We start from the raw sequence: 16590 nt of genomic DNA on the forward strand, positions 1-16590 counted from the left end.
GTAATATCAATTATAGATACCAATTTCTTAAGACATCTTTTATAGACAATTTATATTAAAATAAGTATTATAAACACATTTAATATGAACATGAATGGTTAAATTTCATTGTTTATAAACAATGAATAATATTTATACACGATATGAGTTTACATAAACAAAAGAATATATAATGAACATTCTACATTTTTAAGTAACTTTTGCATTAATACAAATATCAATGGCTATATTTAAGATACTATAAAGTAAAACAAATATATTGTAGCAAATTAATTTATGTTACATGAATATAAATACTAATTTATATTTAATGATAAAATATAATTGAATGCATGTTAATTATATAGTCAATGTATATTAGAGATTTATATTAATTATATCGTCTGGAGCGATAGGACAGTGGTAGGGCGTTTGCCTTGCATGCAGCCAACATGGCCGACCAGAGTTGGATTCCTCTGCCTCTCTCAGAGAGCCCGGCAAGCTACTGAGAGTATCTCGCCCGCACGGCAGAGCCTGGAAAGCTCCCCGTGATGTATTCGATATGCCAAACACAGTAACAACAAAGTCTCCAATGGAGACGTTACTGGGCCCACTCGAGCAAATCGATGAACAACAGGAAGACATTGACAGTGACAGTGATTAATTATATAATTATATATCTTTATTATATATTATATATATATCCTGCCCCCACGCCTGGCTGTCCTCACCAGGGTCCCTTGGAGGGGGGAGGGTTGAGTCTCTCCCACTCCCCCCCCCTCCCCAGCAGCGCTTCAGCAGCTGAGGACCTCTGGAGCCAGCCACTGCCATGCTGGAACTACACTCCACACGTCTGGACGGACCTCATGCATGAAAGAACTGGCAGAGGAACCCAGGCATGCGGGTCTGAGTACCGGGGCTGAGGTCTCCAAGCCTACTTGGATTGGGACTGGGCCTTCTCCACCCAGACGCCCCATGTTCCAGTAGGTAGGCATCACACCCACCAGCTGCCACCAGCACCAGGTTGGTCCCATCAATGGCCAAGACGCAGAGACTATAAAACCCAGCTCCCAGAAGACATCTTATTATCTTATTTTTCCTTTGGAGAACCTGGCAGGCTAAAAAAAGTATCCTGCCAGCACAGTAGAGTCTGGCAAACTTCCCGTGTCGTATTCAATATGCCAAATACCAGTGACAATGATGGGTCTCATTCTCCTAATCCTGAAAGAGCATTGATATAGCTCTTTTAAAATCTCAGGGCTAGGAAGAAGGAGACATTACTGGTGCATGCTTGAGGAAATCGACGAACAACAGGCTGAGCGTGATCGTGATTAATTATACATGATTAAATAATTTTAAAATATACTGAATAAAATTAAATTATATTTGACATTATCTCAGTTAATTTAGATTTGATATTTCAAATATATTGATATAAATTATTTTACTATTAATAAATTATAGACGTTATTTGAGTTCAATTATATGTAAAATTTAAAACGTTTTAATAATTAAATATTACTTAATAATGCTGGAGCGATAGCACAGCGGGTAGGGCGTCTGCCTTGCACGCAGCCAACATGGCCGACCCAAGTTCGATTCCTCCGCCCCCCTCGGAGAGCCTGGCAAGCTACTGAGAGTATTCAATATGCCAGACACAGTAACAACAAAGTCTCCAATGAAGAAGGTACTGGGCCCGCTCGAGCAAATCTATGATCAACGGGAGGGCCTTTACTTTTACTTTACTTTAATACATATGTTTATAAACCAAAATTATTTTACTTTAATATAGTAATTATATTATATATAATGGAAATGTATACATATTATATAATATAAAATTATTGAGTTATATTTATATTTAAATAAATATGAAATACAACTGAATATGGATTAACTATTAAACATGAATACATTTAATGATTAATAGTTACATTAATATAAATTCAGTTTATATTAATGTACATATATTATATTAATGTACATAATCATGACTTATTACATTAAAATTCTACATAATAGGATAAATATCTTCACAAAATTAATTCATGGTAATGTAAATATTAATCATTAATCGCTTGTTTCATTCATATACTATATTACATTAAATTTATTTATAGTTTACAACATCGGAAACTTTACTTACTCTCATATAAATACAATTAAAGTATTTATTATTAATTGCATTACATTCAATTAATAATAATGGAATTAGGGTGAAATAATTATTAGATATTAGTATCTAAATTGAATACTATTGTATTTCTATTGATATAAACAGTTCATATAAATTTGTAATACTATACAATTAATAACACAATAGAGTCACATTTTAATGCATACAAATATAATCAAATGATTTTTGATTTATTCTTTTATATAATCAAATATTGATTAGCAATTAAATTGATGATAATAAAAATATGAATGTAGTAGAGTAAAATCATATGTAATGTAAACAATATTTATTGATTATAGTTTTACTTATTAACATATTAATATTATCCAAAATATATCAAAATATTTTAATTTTAATCCATCATATATATCAAAATATATTTTTATTTTAATCAGATATAAAGATAAATTAATTATTTAATCAACATAAATTTCACTACATTTGTATTAAAGACAAATGTGAAATAATATCAATGTTAAAGTTAAATATTATATTAATATCTATATACATTAATTTGCTCTAGTATACTCAAAAACTTAATCATAATCATTTCACTATACTCATGTTACATTGAAATTGTATACCATAACAAATTAAATATAAATGTAAGTTATAAAATTTATTGTTACTAATATTATCATATTTAATTTTTATCATCTATAATGCATTAATGTTTTCTAAGAGTTAATGCTTTAAGATATTAAATGTACTTTCCATTAAAAGGAATTCAATTATTAATGAACTGTAATTTTACAAGTTAATGTAAATCAATTTAATATACTCCTTTTTGAAAATAAATTGTAACAAAATTTTGCATTTCTTAGTATATTACAATAAATATGTAGCAGATTATTTATATATTTAATATGATATATTATTGCTTCATTACAATATCAATGTGATATATATTTGAATAATAAATTAATATTTGAGTAAACCTATTAATGATATATTTGATTAGGATATTGCTTTTATAATAAAGACATAATATTTTAATAATTTATCTATGGATTAAGAGATCTATACATAATCAATAAATATGAATAAATAAATTTATAAATTTTATATATTTGATATTTTACCATTCATTCTAGAATTAATTGATATAAGCATAACAATATATAATAAAACATACTCTAACATGTAAATTGAAATTATACCTGGATTGCAATTATATATTAAATATATTAAAGAAAATAATATAATTTTAATCTAATAAGCATATATTCTATTAAAATCATAATTTACTAATAAAGAAATCATTTATCAATAATTCATCTGTAAATTCTATTTTTGGAAAATATTCAATAGAGATAATTTAATAGACTTATTAATAATTCAATTCCACATAATTTTATTTAATTAGCATTGAATTTCTTTAAAATTTAAATTAAATATAATTGTGAGTAAACTTAACAAGAATATATGCTTCATTAAATGATTAAATTATTGTGTTAATTTGTGTATATTGACAAAACTATTTAAAAGATATTACTGGATTAAAATTATATACACAATTCATTAAAATAAACTAGTATTATTTAAATCTTAAGTGTTAATTATATGTTCAATTAAAATTGTGATTTACTAATAAACAATTTGTCAATGAATTATCTATAAATTCAAATATTGGTAAATAATCAATACATATATGAATGCATTTATAATTCAGTGTTATTTTGTGTAATTAGTATATAATTTCATTATATTTTCAATTACATTTAAGTGTAAGTGAATTCAATCAGAACATATGCATAATAAAACGACTCCTCTATTTTATTCAATCAATATTGATTAATATAGGTATTTATAATTTAATTTGATGTAATCTATAAATGAATATTATTAGATTAAAATCATATATTTAGTTAATGTTTAAAAGGTAAAGGTAAAGGCCCTCCCGTTGATCGTCGATTTGCTCGAGCGGGCCCAGTAATGTCTCCATTGGAGACTTTGTTGTTACTGTGTCTGGCATATCGAATACTCTCGGTAGCTTGCCGGGCTCTCCGAGAGGGGCGGAGGAATCGAACTCTGGTCGGCCATGTTGGCCGCATGTAAGGCGAACGCCCTACCTGCTGTGCTATCGCTCCAGCCCTAGTTAATGTTTAACTAATAAGATTTCAATCTATTAATTACTCATCAGATATTACATTACTCTCATAAGAGACTAAAATATTCATCATTATATTATAAATTCAAATATTGATAAATGATCGAGAAATCATTTATTGGATGTGATAGCACAGCGGGTAGGGTGTTCGCCTTACAAGCGGCCAACATGGCCGACCCGAGTTCGATTCCTCCGCCCCTCTCGGAGAGCCCGGCAAGCTACCGAGAGTATTCGATATGCCAAAAACATTAACAACAAAGTCTCCAATGGAGACGTTACTTGGCCCGCTTGATCGATAAATAAAAATAATTAAATTAACTAATAATTCAGGTAATCACCTCTAATTGTCTTTGATTTAACTATATAATGAAAGTGTAATTTAATTTAATTGAATTAAACTTTATTGTTAAATATGTATAATTAAACAATTAAGTTATCACAAGAAATCAATTTGTATTGACATGATGATATTTAACTCTGATGTAATATTTAACATGATTAAAACAGCTTATTAAATTTATCATATTGAAATTAATATTACTAATTTATATTCATTATGAATGAGAATGTATTGAAATTAATTCAATTGTGATATGGTATTATAATTTATTACATTAATTTTTTCCATATTAGCATTATTATTAACAATTGAGTTTGATTTAATATAAAATATAATAAATATATTAAAATGTTAATTAATTTATATTGATATAAATATAAAATATATAATTTGTATTTTAAAGTAAATATGATCATTATGTTAATATTAATTTCCATTATTAATTGGCATTTCTAATTCACTCGTACAAGATATAAGTAACATTTTTAAAATATCCTGGAGTGTGGCGACGGCTGGGTAGTGGAAGTAGTGTCGAGAGTGGAAGTCTGCCGGTGGGGTATTTATCTGGGTAGGGTGGGTCTCCTGTGCACAATTCGATCCCTGGGTGGTTGATGGAAGCAGACAGGACAGGGTAGGGTGGGGCTCCTGATTAGAATCCCTTTGTCACCTGTGGTGGGAGCAAGCAGAGAAGCTCTGTCCCTGGGTCCGCCGAGCCTGGAGTCCAAGGTCTCAGAGAGTTCCGCTTATCTTGTTCTGTGGGTCTTCAGTCTTGCGTGGGTCTCGGCCGGAGCTGCCACGCGGGTCCGGAAAGCGTCCTGGAGTGTGGCGACAGCTGGGTAGTGGAAGTAGTGTAGTGACCACCAACTGGGAACTCTTTGGTACTATTGCGGCAACATGGGAAGATGCCATTGTTGACAACATTGACGAGGAATACGATCGACTGGTTCAGCACCTCCATGAATGTGCGAGGAACGCCAAGAGAGAGATAGCCACAAAAACTCGCCTATCTTCGAAAACTCTTGAGCTAATTTGCCAGCGTGGTTTGGCGCATGCCTCAGGCAACCGCAAGCTAACGTCGGAGCTCGCAAAGCAGTGCAGAGATGCGATCAAGGAAGACCTCAAAGAGAGAAGAGCAGAAGTACTGGTAGATGCGGCAGAAGCCGGGAAAATTATTCATAATGCCCGCCTCTCCTTCGCCAACTATAAGACCAAGATGACTGCCCTCCGACGTCCTGATGGATCCGTCACATCCTCCAGAACGGCAATGGAGAAGATTATCTATGATTTCTACTCAAATCTCTTCGATAGCCATGTCCACTTGCCCACATACCAAATTCCACAGGATGGATATGTCGTTCCCAACGTTCTCCCTTCCGAAATCCCACTCGCCATTTTGTCGGTAAAGAAACAAACAGCACCCGGCCCAGACAAGGTCAGACCTGAACACCTGAAGAACCTGCCATCAGTACTCATCAATACACTGGCTCGGCTCTTCACTCGCTACCTGTCTGAATGCAAGGTTCCGTCCCAATGGAAAACTAGCAGGACCGTACTACTGTTCAAGAAGGGAGACATCCAAGACATTGGCAACTATCGCCCGATCTGCCTATTGTCTGTCATCTACAAGTTGTTCACTCGAGTCATCCTAAATAGGATTGGCAGAACACTAGATGAAGGACAACCATGCGAGCAAGCAGGGTTCCACAAAGGATTCAGCACCAGCGACCATATCCACACGATAACCAAGCTCATTGAGGTTTCTCGGGAGTTCAAGATGCCGCTCTGTTTAACGTTCATTGATTTAAAGAAGGCCTTTGATTCTGTTGAGACGGAAGCGGTCATTGAAGCCCTAGCCAATCAGGGCATTCAAGCCCAATACATCAGGATCCTCCATGAGCTGTATTGCGGATTCACTACCAGGATCTCACCATTCTACAAAGAAGTGATCGTTGATGTCAAGAGAGGGGTGCGGCAGGGTGATACCATTTCACCGAAACTCTTCAGTGCCACCCTCGAGAACATCATGCGACAACTGGAATGGGAAGGAATGGGAGTGAAGATAGATGGTCGGCAACTACACCACCTCCGCTTTGCTGATGACATTGTTTTAATAACACCAAACATCAGCCAAGCGGCACAAATGCTGGCCGACTTTGACCGTGAGTGTGGAAAGGTAGGACTACAGCTGAATCTTACGAAGACAATGTTTATGAGAAACAGCCTTGTTGCTGACGCCCCATTTGCTCTCAATGGAACGACCATCTCCGAATGCAACAGCTATGTGTACCTAGGTCGAGAGGTCAACATGAAAAATGACCTGGCACCCGAGCTGCGCAGGAGGAACAGAGCGGCTTGGAACGCCTTCAAGAACATCGAAGAAATAGCAAAGTGGACGAAGAACCTCCGGCTCCGGGCACATCTCTTTGATTCCACTGTTCTTCCTGCATTAACATATGCCTCAGAGACCTGGGCCCTATGCAAACAAGATGAGAACGCTATTCAGGTCTCCCAAAGAAGAATAGAAAGAGCTATGCTCGGAATATCACGTTTCACTCAAGTGAGAGAACGAATCCGGAGTTCTGACATCCGTCGACGATCAAGGATCAGGGACGCTGTCTCATTTGCCAAGGTGTCGAAAATCAGATGGGCTGGTCACGTAATGAGATTTAAAGACGACCGTTGGACTAGAGCTGTTACTGACTGGATTCCACGGGATGTCAAAAGACCGTGTGGCCACCCACCTACCAGATGGTCAGACTTCTTCGTCAAGATCATGAACGATCGGTTTGAGGCCCTTCATGTTCCCGGAGCGAAGAGATGCCATTGGGCTACACTAGCACGCGACAGGGACAAATGGAGACTTTACTGGTGCCCGTTCGAGCAAATCGACGACTAACGGGAAGTTAAGTGATTAAGTGATTTTAAAATATTGTTTAGTTAACCAATTTATAATTTATCAATTCAAATTATGCTATCAAATCTTTTAATTGATAATTTTAAAATAATATGAAATATGACTAATATATATAAATAAATTATTTTTCTGAATGTAAATATTGTTTGTATTTTAATATTAAATAGAAGTCTTTTTAGTATTCATATAGAAGTTAACATTTACATTACTAGAAATTAATTTACTGCAACATTAATTCCATTCTATTGGAATAATTTTAATCTTAATCAATTTAATTTGAATGATCACAAATGGTTTAATTAATCTTGGTTTAAAAGTAAATTTGCTTATCATTTACGTTTTAAGTACAAATACCAATTAATAATGAACATTAATATAAGCATAAAGTTATTATGTCTACTGTTAAATTAAGTAGAAACACAATAAGTGATATTTCTATCAACATAAATTAATTTTACTTAATGTAAAATAATACATTTTATGATCTTCCGTTATATGAATCAGAGTCAACTAACATAATTTAATGAAATAAATAATGAAATATTAGTTCCACGTATACTATAATTGAAATAAATGTACTGACATTGTATTATTGATTGAAATCCATTAAATCATTAAATCAATCATTAATATGTATATTATATGTATGTACGTGTATATAATATGTACATTATATAATATGTATATATTAATACGTATAATATGTATATTAATACGTATATGTAAATCAGTTTTTTAAGGTACTATTTCTATTTTTTCATATCTCTACGGTAATCAGTCATATTTAAAGGAAGAGAGATTGATTTCACATAACGAAGCATAAGTTATACCTATATTACAATTAAATTACGATAAAATCCACAAAGTAATTTCATTTAAATTCCGTTCAATATTACCTGTATTAGACAAAGATACCTAGACCTGAATAATGAATATTCATATGAATGAATTCGCTTTGACACATCAATCATATTGTGCAGCATCTTAAAATCCTTTGCATTATTACTACCACAACGTTCTGTTTCTTGGTTTCTATGGTTTATATATTTTATATATTTCATATGATATATCACTAAAGTAATAAAACATGATTGATATATTACAAGAGACTAAAAAATCTACTAATGATTAATAATATATTTAGTGATTTACAATATACCGATAAATATACAATTCATCAATAAATCAACCATAAATTGAAGTAAAGATAAAAGATAATTACAAATGAATTCAATGTTATTCAATGTATTAAATTAAAAATGTAATAAAATAAACTAATAACATTCAAAGCTACTAATTGTGAATAATATATTTAAATAAAATTATATTTTCCTTATAAAAATAATTTATAAATAAATTGTAGGTAAAATAGGTTTTCATTAAATAATCAATAAATACATATACATTTTATATATTTTATAAGATAATTAATATAATAAAATCATATGATTAATATATTCCAATCAACTAATAATAAAATGTACTAATAATTAATGATATATTTCATTAAAATCCTAATTCACTGATACAAATGATTTATTAATAAATTATCTGTGAATTGAATTATAGATAAACATTACTTTACAGATAAAGGAATAATTTTTCAATAAATTATCTTTAAATTAAATTTTGATGAATAATCAATAAATATAAATAAAAAAATTTATGAATGTTCTATATATGACGTGTTATATTACGGTATTAAAATATGATTAATTTTTACAATAAACTAATTATATCAAAACAAACATCGTCCTCTCATTGTGGTTCATCCATTTGCTCGAGCTGGCCCAGTGATGTCTCCATTTTGAGAATTGTTGTTACTGTGTTGGCATATTGAATATATGCAGGCAAGATACTCTCGGTAGCTTGCAGGGCTCTCTGAGAGGGCTCGAGGAACCGAACCCATCTCTGCCGGGGCAGCTCTGCCGGGCTGGCTGTGCGCAAGGCCAACTCCCTACCGCTGTGCTATCACTGAAGCCCCACTTCGGGCCATTGGTGCAATGGATAACACTTCTGACTGTGGATCAGAATTATATCTACAGGTCATTAATGATGTATTTCATTAAAATCCTAATTTACTAATAAAAATAATGTTTTAATAAATTATCTGTGAATTGAATTATAGATTAATATTACTTTAGAGATAAAGGAATAATTTGTCAATAAATTATCTATGAATTAAGGTTTTGATGAATAATCAATAAATATAAATAAATGTATGAATTTCATATATTTTACATGATAGATATACTATAATAAAATATGACTAATGTATTACAAGAAACAAATAATATCTACTGATCATTAATCGTATGTCCTCCCATTGTTCATCAATTTTCCTGAGCGGGCCCAGTAACGTCTCCATTGTAAGACTTCTTGTTACTGTGTTCGGCCTATTGAATACTGTTGGTCCTTGCCAGGCTCTCCAAGAGGGGCGTAGGAATGGAACCCGGCTCGGCCAAGCTGGCTTCACGCAAGACAAACGCTCTACCGCTGTGCTATCACTCCAGTCCTAATGGTATATTTAATTAAATTTAATATAAAATCCTAATTTACAGATAAAAATTCATTTATCAATGAATTATGTATAAATTGAATTACTGATAAGTTATCAATATACAGAAATAAATAAATTCAGTGTATCCAATTTAATAATATTTAATCAATAATTTATCAATGAAATAAGTTAATGATAAATAATCAGTAAATATGAGTGAGTATACTGACAATATTAAAATTTATGAAGAATTCACCATGCATTTCATTAAAATCATGATTTACTGATAAAGAAATGTCACTGTCGGCCATCTTTGAAGCGTTCAGCATAAGAGAAGGAACACATGGAGGGTGCGGGATCCCGGAGGAAAAAAAAAAAGGAAAAACAGGTTCCAAAAAGAGCCGAGAGCACCGGCAAGTTCCAGATGGAGTAGGTGCCGCATCCCGCCTCCCCCAGATGGAAACCCGGTGACCAGAAGCCTCTACAAACACAGCTCGAGTATGCGGGAACGAGGACTTTTTCTCAAATCTGCCGGACTACACCTCCCAGGTAATCTCTGATTCCGGAAGTCACGCCCACAGCCCGCCCCCCAGCGCCATCTTTGAAGCGTTCAGCATAAGAGAAGGAACACATGGAGGGTGCGGGATCCCGGAGGAAAAAAAAAAAGAAAAAACAGGTTCCAAAAAGAGCCGAGAGCACCGGCAAGTTCCAGATGGAGTAGGTGCCGCATCCCGCCTCCCCCAGATGGAACCCCGGTGACCAGAAGCCTCTACAAACACAGCTCGAGTATGCGGGAACGAAGACTTTTTCTCAAATCTGCCGGACTACACCTCCCAGGTAACCTCTGATTCCGGAAGTCACGCCCACAGCCCGCCCCCCAGCGCCATCTTTTAAGCGTTCAGCATAAGAGAAGGAACACATGGAGGGTGCGGGATCCCGGAGGAAAAAAAAAAAGAAAAAACAGGTTCCAAAAAGAGCCGAGAGCACCGGCAAGTTCCAGATGGAGTAGGTGCCGCATCCCGCCTCCCCCAGATGGAACCCCGGTGACCAGAAGCCTCTACAAACACAGCTCGAGTATGCGGGAACGAGGTACAAAGTGATCAATGAGAAGTAAACCACCCAATCTTTCTCCCTGAAAATCGGAGTTAAGTTTGGAGCACGGCCACAGCCCCAGAAACACAAGGACTTAATGCAGAACCCAGCAGCTTAGAGCAGAAAAGTGAACAGACGATGCGTTAACCCAGGCCATCATTTCTGCCTAGAGGGGAAAGGGTGTTGCCCCATTCGCCCTCTCTTCTCTGGAAAGAAGGATGGCGGCCGCATGGGAGCCTTGTGGACAGCAGGTATGAGCCGGGGGTGTGGGGGGCGACTAAAACCTCACGAGAAGGGGGGCGTTCCGGTCCATCCTTCACGCCCTACCGAGGTCAACAGTTGCCCCCCACGAGCGGCTCCCCAGCACGGCCACAGTCCCAGAAGCACAAGGACTTAATGCAGAACCCGGCAGCTTGGAGCAGAAAAGTGAAAGGACTATGCGTTAATCCAGGTCATCAAGTCTGCCGGAGGGGAAAGGGTGTTGCCCCATTCGCCCTCTCTTCTCTGGAAAGAAGGATGGCGGCCGCATGGGAGCCTTGTGGACAGCAGGTATGAGCCGGGGGTGTGGGGGCGACTAAAACCTCATGGGAAGGGGGGCGTTCTGGTCCGTCCTTCACGCTCTACCGAGGTCACCAGTTGCCCCCCACGAGCGGCTCTCCAGCACGGCCACAGCCCCAGAAGCACAAGGGCTTAATGCAGAACCCAGCAGCTTTGAGCAGAAAAGTGAAAGGACTATGCGTTAATCCAGGCAATCATTTCTGCCCAGAGGGGAAAGGGTGTTGCTCCCTTCCGCCCTCCTCCCTCTGGAAAGAAAGATGGCGGCCACATGGGAGCCTTGTGGACAGCAGGTATGAGCCGGGGGTGTGGGGGCGACTAAAACCTCATGGGAAGGGGGGCGTTCCGGTCCGTCCTTCACGCCCTACCGAGGTCACCAGTTGCCCCCCGCGAGCGGCTCTCCAGCACGGCCATGGTCCCAGAAGCACAAGGACTTAATGCAGAACCCAGCAGCTTGGAGCAGAAAAGTGAACGGACTATGCGTTGATCCAGCCCATCAAGTCTGCCGGAGGGGAAAGGGTGTTGCCCCATTCGCCCTCTCCTCTCTGGAAAGAAAGATGGTGGCCACATGGGAGCCTTGTGGACAGCAGGTATGAGCCGGGAGTGTGGGAGCGACTAAAACCTCATGGGAAGGGGGGCGTTTCGCTCCGCCCTTCACGCCCTACCGAGGCCACCAGTTGCCCCCCGCGAGCGGCTCTCCAGCACGGCCACGACTCCAGAACACAGAAACCAATTTCTTAACTATCTGACTTTCAGTAGAAATACTTCCAGGGTCAATAGGTAAAATAGCAGAAATCCAAAACCAACATTTAATTCTTGAACCCAGCTGTAGAAAGCAAATCACTTCACAATGCTTTTTCAGCATGTCTGATTTGGGGGGGGTGGTAAACTCTAAATAATAGTGGTGAATCTTTTATTGAAACAATGAATCTAATCAAAGCAGATAGAGTGTTAACTAGAATTCATCTGCCTCACAGGGACGGGGAGGGGTGGGGGGTGGGGTTTTATTGGGGTTCTTCATGGTAAAAAATAAGTATTGGTAAAGGGAAATGTGTTTGATATTTGCATGACTGAGACATAAACCTGAAAGCTTTGTAACCGTTCCCACAGTGATTCAATAAATAAATAAATAAATAAATAAATAAAAAGAAATGTCACTGTCACTGTCCTCCCGTTGTTTATCGATTTGCACTAGTGGGCTCAGTAACGTCTCCATTGTGACAATTGTTACTGTGTTTGGCGTATCAATACGTCTCAGTAGCTTGCCAGGCTCCCCGAGAGTGGTGGAGAAATCGAACTCGTTTCAGCCACGTTTGCTGCGTGCAAGGCAGACACCCTACCGCAGTGCTATCGCTCCAGCCCAATAAAGAAATGATTTAACAATAAATTATCTTTACACTAAATTTTCGATAATCAATAAATATGAATGAATAAATGTATTGATATTCAATGTAACAACATTAAATCATAATTGATTCATATTAAATTTAATTGAAATTTTCATGAAATTTAATTGCAACTAAACTGAATTTTACCATTCATTCCAGAATTTGTTGATATTAACATAACAATATATAATGGCACATAATCTAACATATAAATTGAAATTATATCTGGATGGCAATTATATATTCAATATATTAAAGTAAATACTATAATTTTAATCTATTAAGGATAGATTCCATTAAAATCATAATTTACTAATAAAGAAATCATTTATCAGTAAGTCATCTGTAAATTCTATTTTTGGAAAATATTCAATAGCGATAATTTAATTGACTAATTGATAATTCAAATCCACGTAAATTTATTTAATTATCATTAAATTTCTTCAAAATTTAAATTAAATGTAATTGTTAGTAAACTTAACTAGACTATATACTTGTTAAATTACTGTGTGAATTGATTTTATTAACCAAAGTATTTATAAGTAAATGTAATATATTATACAAACTAAAGATTTTACTGGATTAAAATTATATAACCAATTCAATAAAATAAACTAGTATTATTGAAATCTATAAAGTGTTAATCATATGTTGCATTAAAATTATGATTAAATAATAAAAAATTTGTCAATGAATTATCTATGAATTCAAACATTAGTAAATAACAAATACATATATGTATACATATACACATATATATTTAAATGTAATGATAATTCACTGATATTTTGTTTAATTAGTATATAATTTTAGTTTTATTTCAATCACATTTAATTGGAAATAAACTCTATCAGAACATATGCATAATAAAACAACTCATCTATATTATTCAATCAATATTGATTAAGATTGGTATTTATAATTCAATTTGATCTAATCTAGCAATGAATATTATTAGGTTAAAATCATATAATTAATAAAATTTTAAACTAATATCTCAATCCGTTAATTATTCATTATATATTACATTAATATCATAATTTACTAATAAAATATTCATCAATAAAATATAGATTAAACTATTGATAATTGAATAATAAATATAAATAATTAAATTAACTGATAATTCAAGTAATCGCCTCTAATTATATTTGAATTTAATTACAGAATAAAATCATAATTTCATTTAACTGAATTAAACTATTGTACTGTATGCATAACATATCAGAAGAAATCAATTTGTACTGACATGGCTATACTTATCTCTGATGTAATATCTAACATGATTAAAACACCTAATTAAATTAAAGGTATTTAAATTAATATTACTAATTTATATTAATTATTAAAGAGAATATATTGTAATTAATAAAATTATAGTGTAATTTTTTACATAAATTTTATCCATCTTAGCATTATTATTAACAATTGAGTTCGATTTTATATAAAACATAATTAATGTGTTAACGGAAATTAATTTATATTGATATAAATATAAATTATTTACTTTGTATTTTATTTTATTTTATTTTTATTTTTTTAAAATTTTTATTAGTTAGACACCATGTGGTACAGTTTTAGAATTACAAATTTTGTGCTTGTGTTTCAATTATACAATGATCAAATACCAGGATATTAGGGTTTTTTTCTATATATATATTTTTTTATTTTTTTTAATAGTGAGACATCATGAGGTACAGTTGCAGACTTACACATTTTTGTGCTTGGGTTTCAATGATACAATGATCAAACACCCATCCCTCCACCAGTGCGCATTTCCCACCACCACGGATCCCAGTATCCCATCCCCCCCCCAGCCCCCATCCCACCCTGCCTCTGTGGCAGGGCATTTCCCTCTCTCTCCTTTTGAGTGCTGTGGTTTGCAAAAGAGGCATTGAGTGGCAATCATGTTTGATCGATAGTCTATTTTCAGCATGCTTCTCCCATCCTGGGAGGATCCTCCCAACACCCTTTATTTGGTGTTCCTTCTCTTTCTGAGCTCCCTTTTCCCCTAACATGTGTGGTTGGCCTTTAGGTCATTGAGTAAAATTCCTGGTACTAATCTCGGCCATTCTTCGGTGTTAGTTTCCTATTTTGTTACTTTATGTTCCCCAGATGAATGCAATCTTTCTATGTCTATCCCTTTCTTTCTGAGTCATCTCGCTTAACATGATACTTTCCATGTAGTACCACTTGTATGTAAATTTCATGACTTCGTCTTTTCTAACAGCTACATAGTACTCCATTGTGTAACTGTACCAAAGTTTCTTTAACCAGTCGTCTGTTCTCGGGCACTAAGGTTTTTTCCAGATTCTGGCTATTGTAAAGAGTGCTGCAATAAACGGACAATTGCAGATGTCACTTCAGCTATACTTTTTTGCCTCTCTGGGATATATTCCCAGGAATGGTATTGCTGAGTCAAATGGGAGCTCAATTTCTAATTTTTTGAGAATCATCCATACTGTTTTCCAAAAGGGCTGAACAAGTAGGTATTCCCACCAAAAGTGAAGGAGTGTCCCTTTCTCACCACATCCGCGCCAGCACCGGTTGCTTATGTTCTTGTGGATATGGGCCAGACTCTGTGGTGTGAAGTGATATCTCATTGTGGTTTTGATCTGCATCTCCCTGATGATTAATGATGTGGAACATTTTCTCATGAGTCTTTTAGCCATTCAGATTTCTTCTTTGTCAAAGTTTCTATTCATTTCATCTCCTCATTTTTGATGGGGTTGAATGTTTTCTTTTTGTGGAGTTGAACCAGTACTTTGTATATCCTTGAAATTAACCCCTTATCAGATGTGTATTTGGTGAATATCCTTTCCAATTCTGTAGGCTGTCTTTGTATTTTGGTCACTGTTTCTTTTGAGATGCAGAAGCTTCTTAGTTTAAGATAGTCCCAATTGTCTATCTCTGTTTTCACTTGCTCGGCCAGCGGTGTGACATCTTTGAAGACACCATTTGCTTCTATGTCATGAAGGGTTTTGCCAACATTTTCCTCAATGTATCTTATAGATTCCAGTCTGATGTTGAGGTCTTTAATCCACTTAGATCTTACTTTTGTACATTGAGTTAGGCAGAGATCTGAGCCCATGTTTTTGCATGTAGCCGTCCAGTTTTGCCAGCATAATTTGTTAAAGAGGCTTTCCCTGCTCCACTTCACTTTTCTTGCCCCCTTATCGAAGATTAGATGCTCGTATGCTTGGGGGGGGGGGACGTCAGTATATTCAACCCTGTTCCATTGGTCTATAGCTCTGCCTTTGTTCCAGTACCATGCTGTTTTAATTATTACTGCCTTGTAGTAGAGTTTGAAGTTAGGGAGGTTGATTCCTCCCATTTTCTTTTTCCCAAGAATTGCTTTAGCTATTCGTGGGGGCTTATTGTTCCATATAAATTTCAGGAGTGTTTGCTCCAATTCTGTGAAGAATGTCATGGGTATCCTAATAGGAATTGCATTGAATTTATAAATCATTTACTTTGTATTTTAAAGTAAATATAATCATTATGTTAATATTAATCTCCATTATTAATTGGTT

Source organism: Sorex fumeus, unplaced genomic scaffold (genome assembly GCF_029834395.1).
Source record: "Sorex fumeus unplaced genomic scaffold, SorFum_2.1 ptg000163l, whole genome shotgun sequence".
Lineage (NCBI taxonomy): Eukaryota > Metazoa > Chordata > Mammalia > Eulipotyphla > Soricidae > Sorex > Sorex fumeus.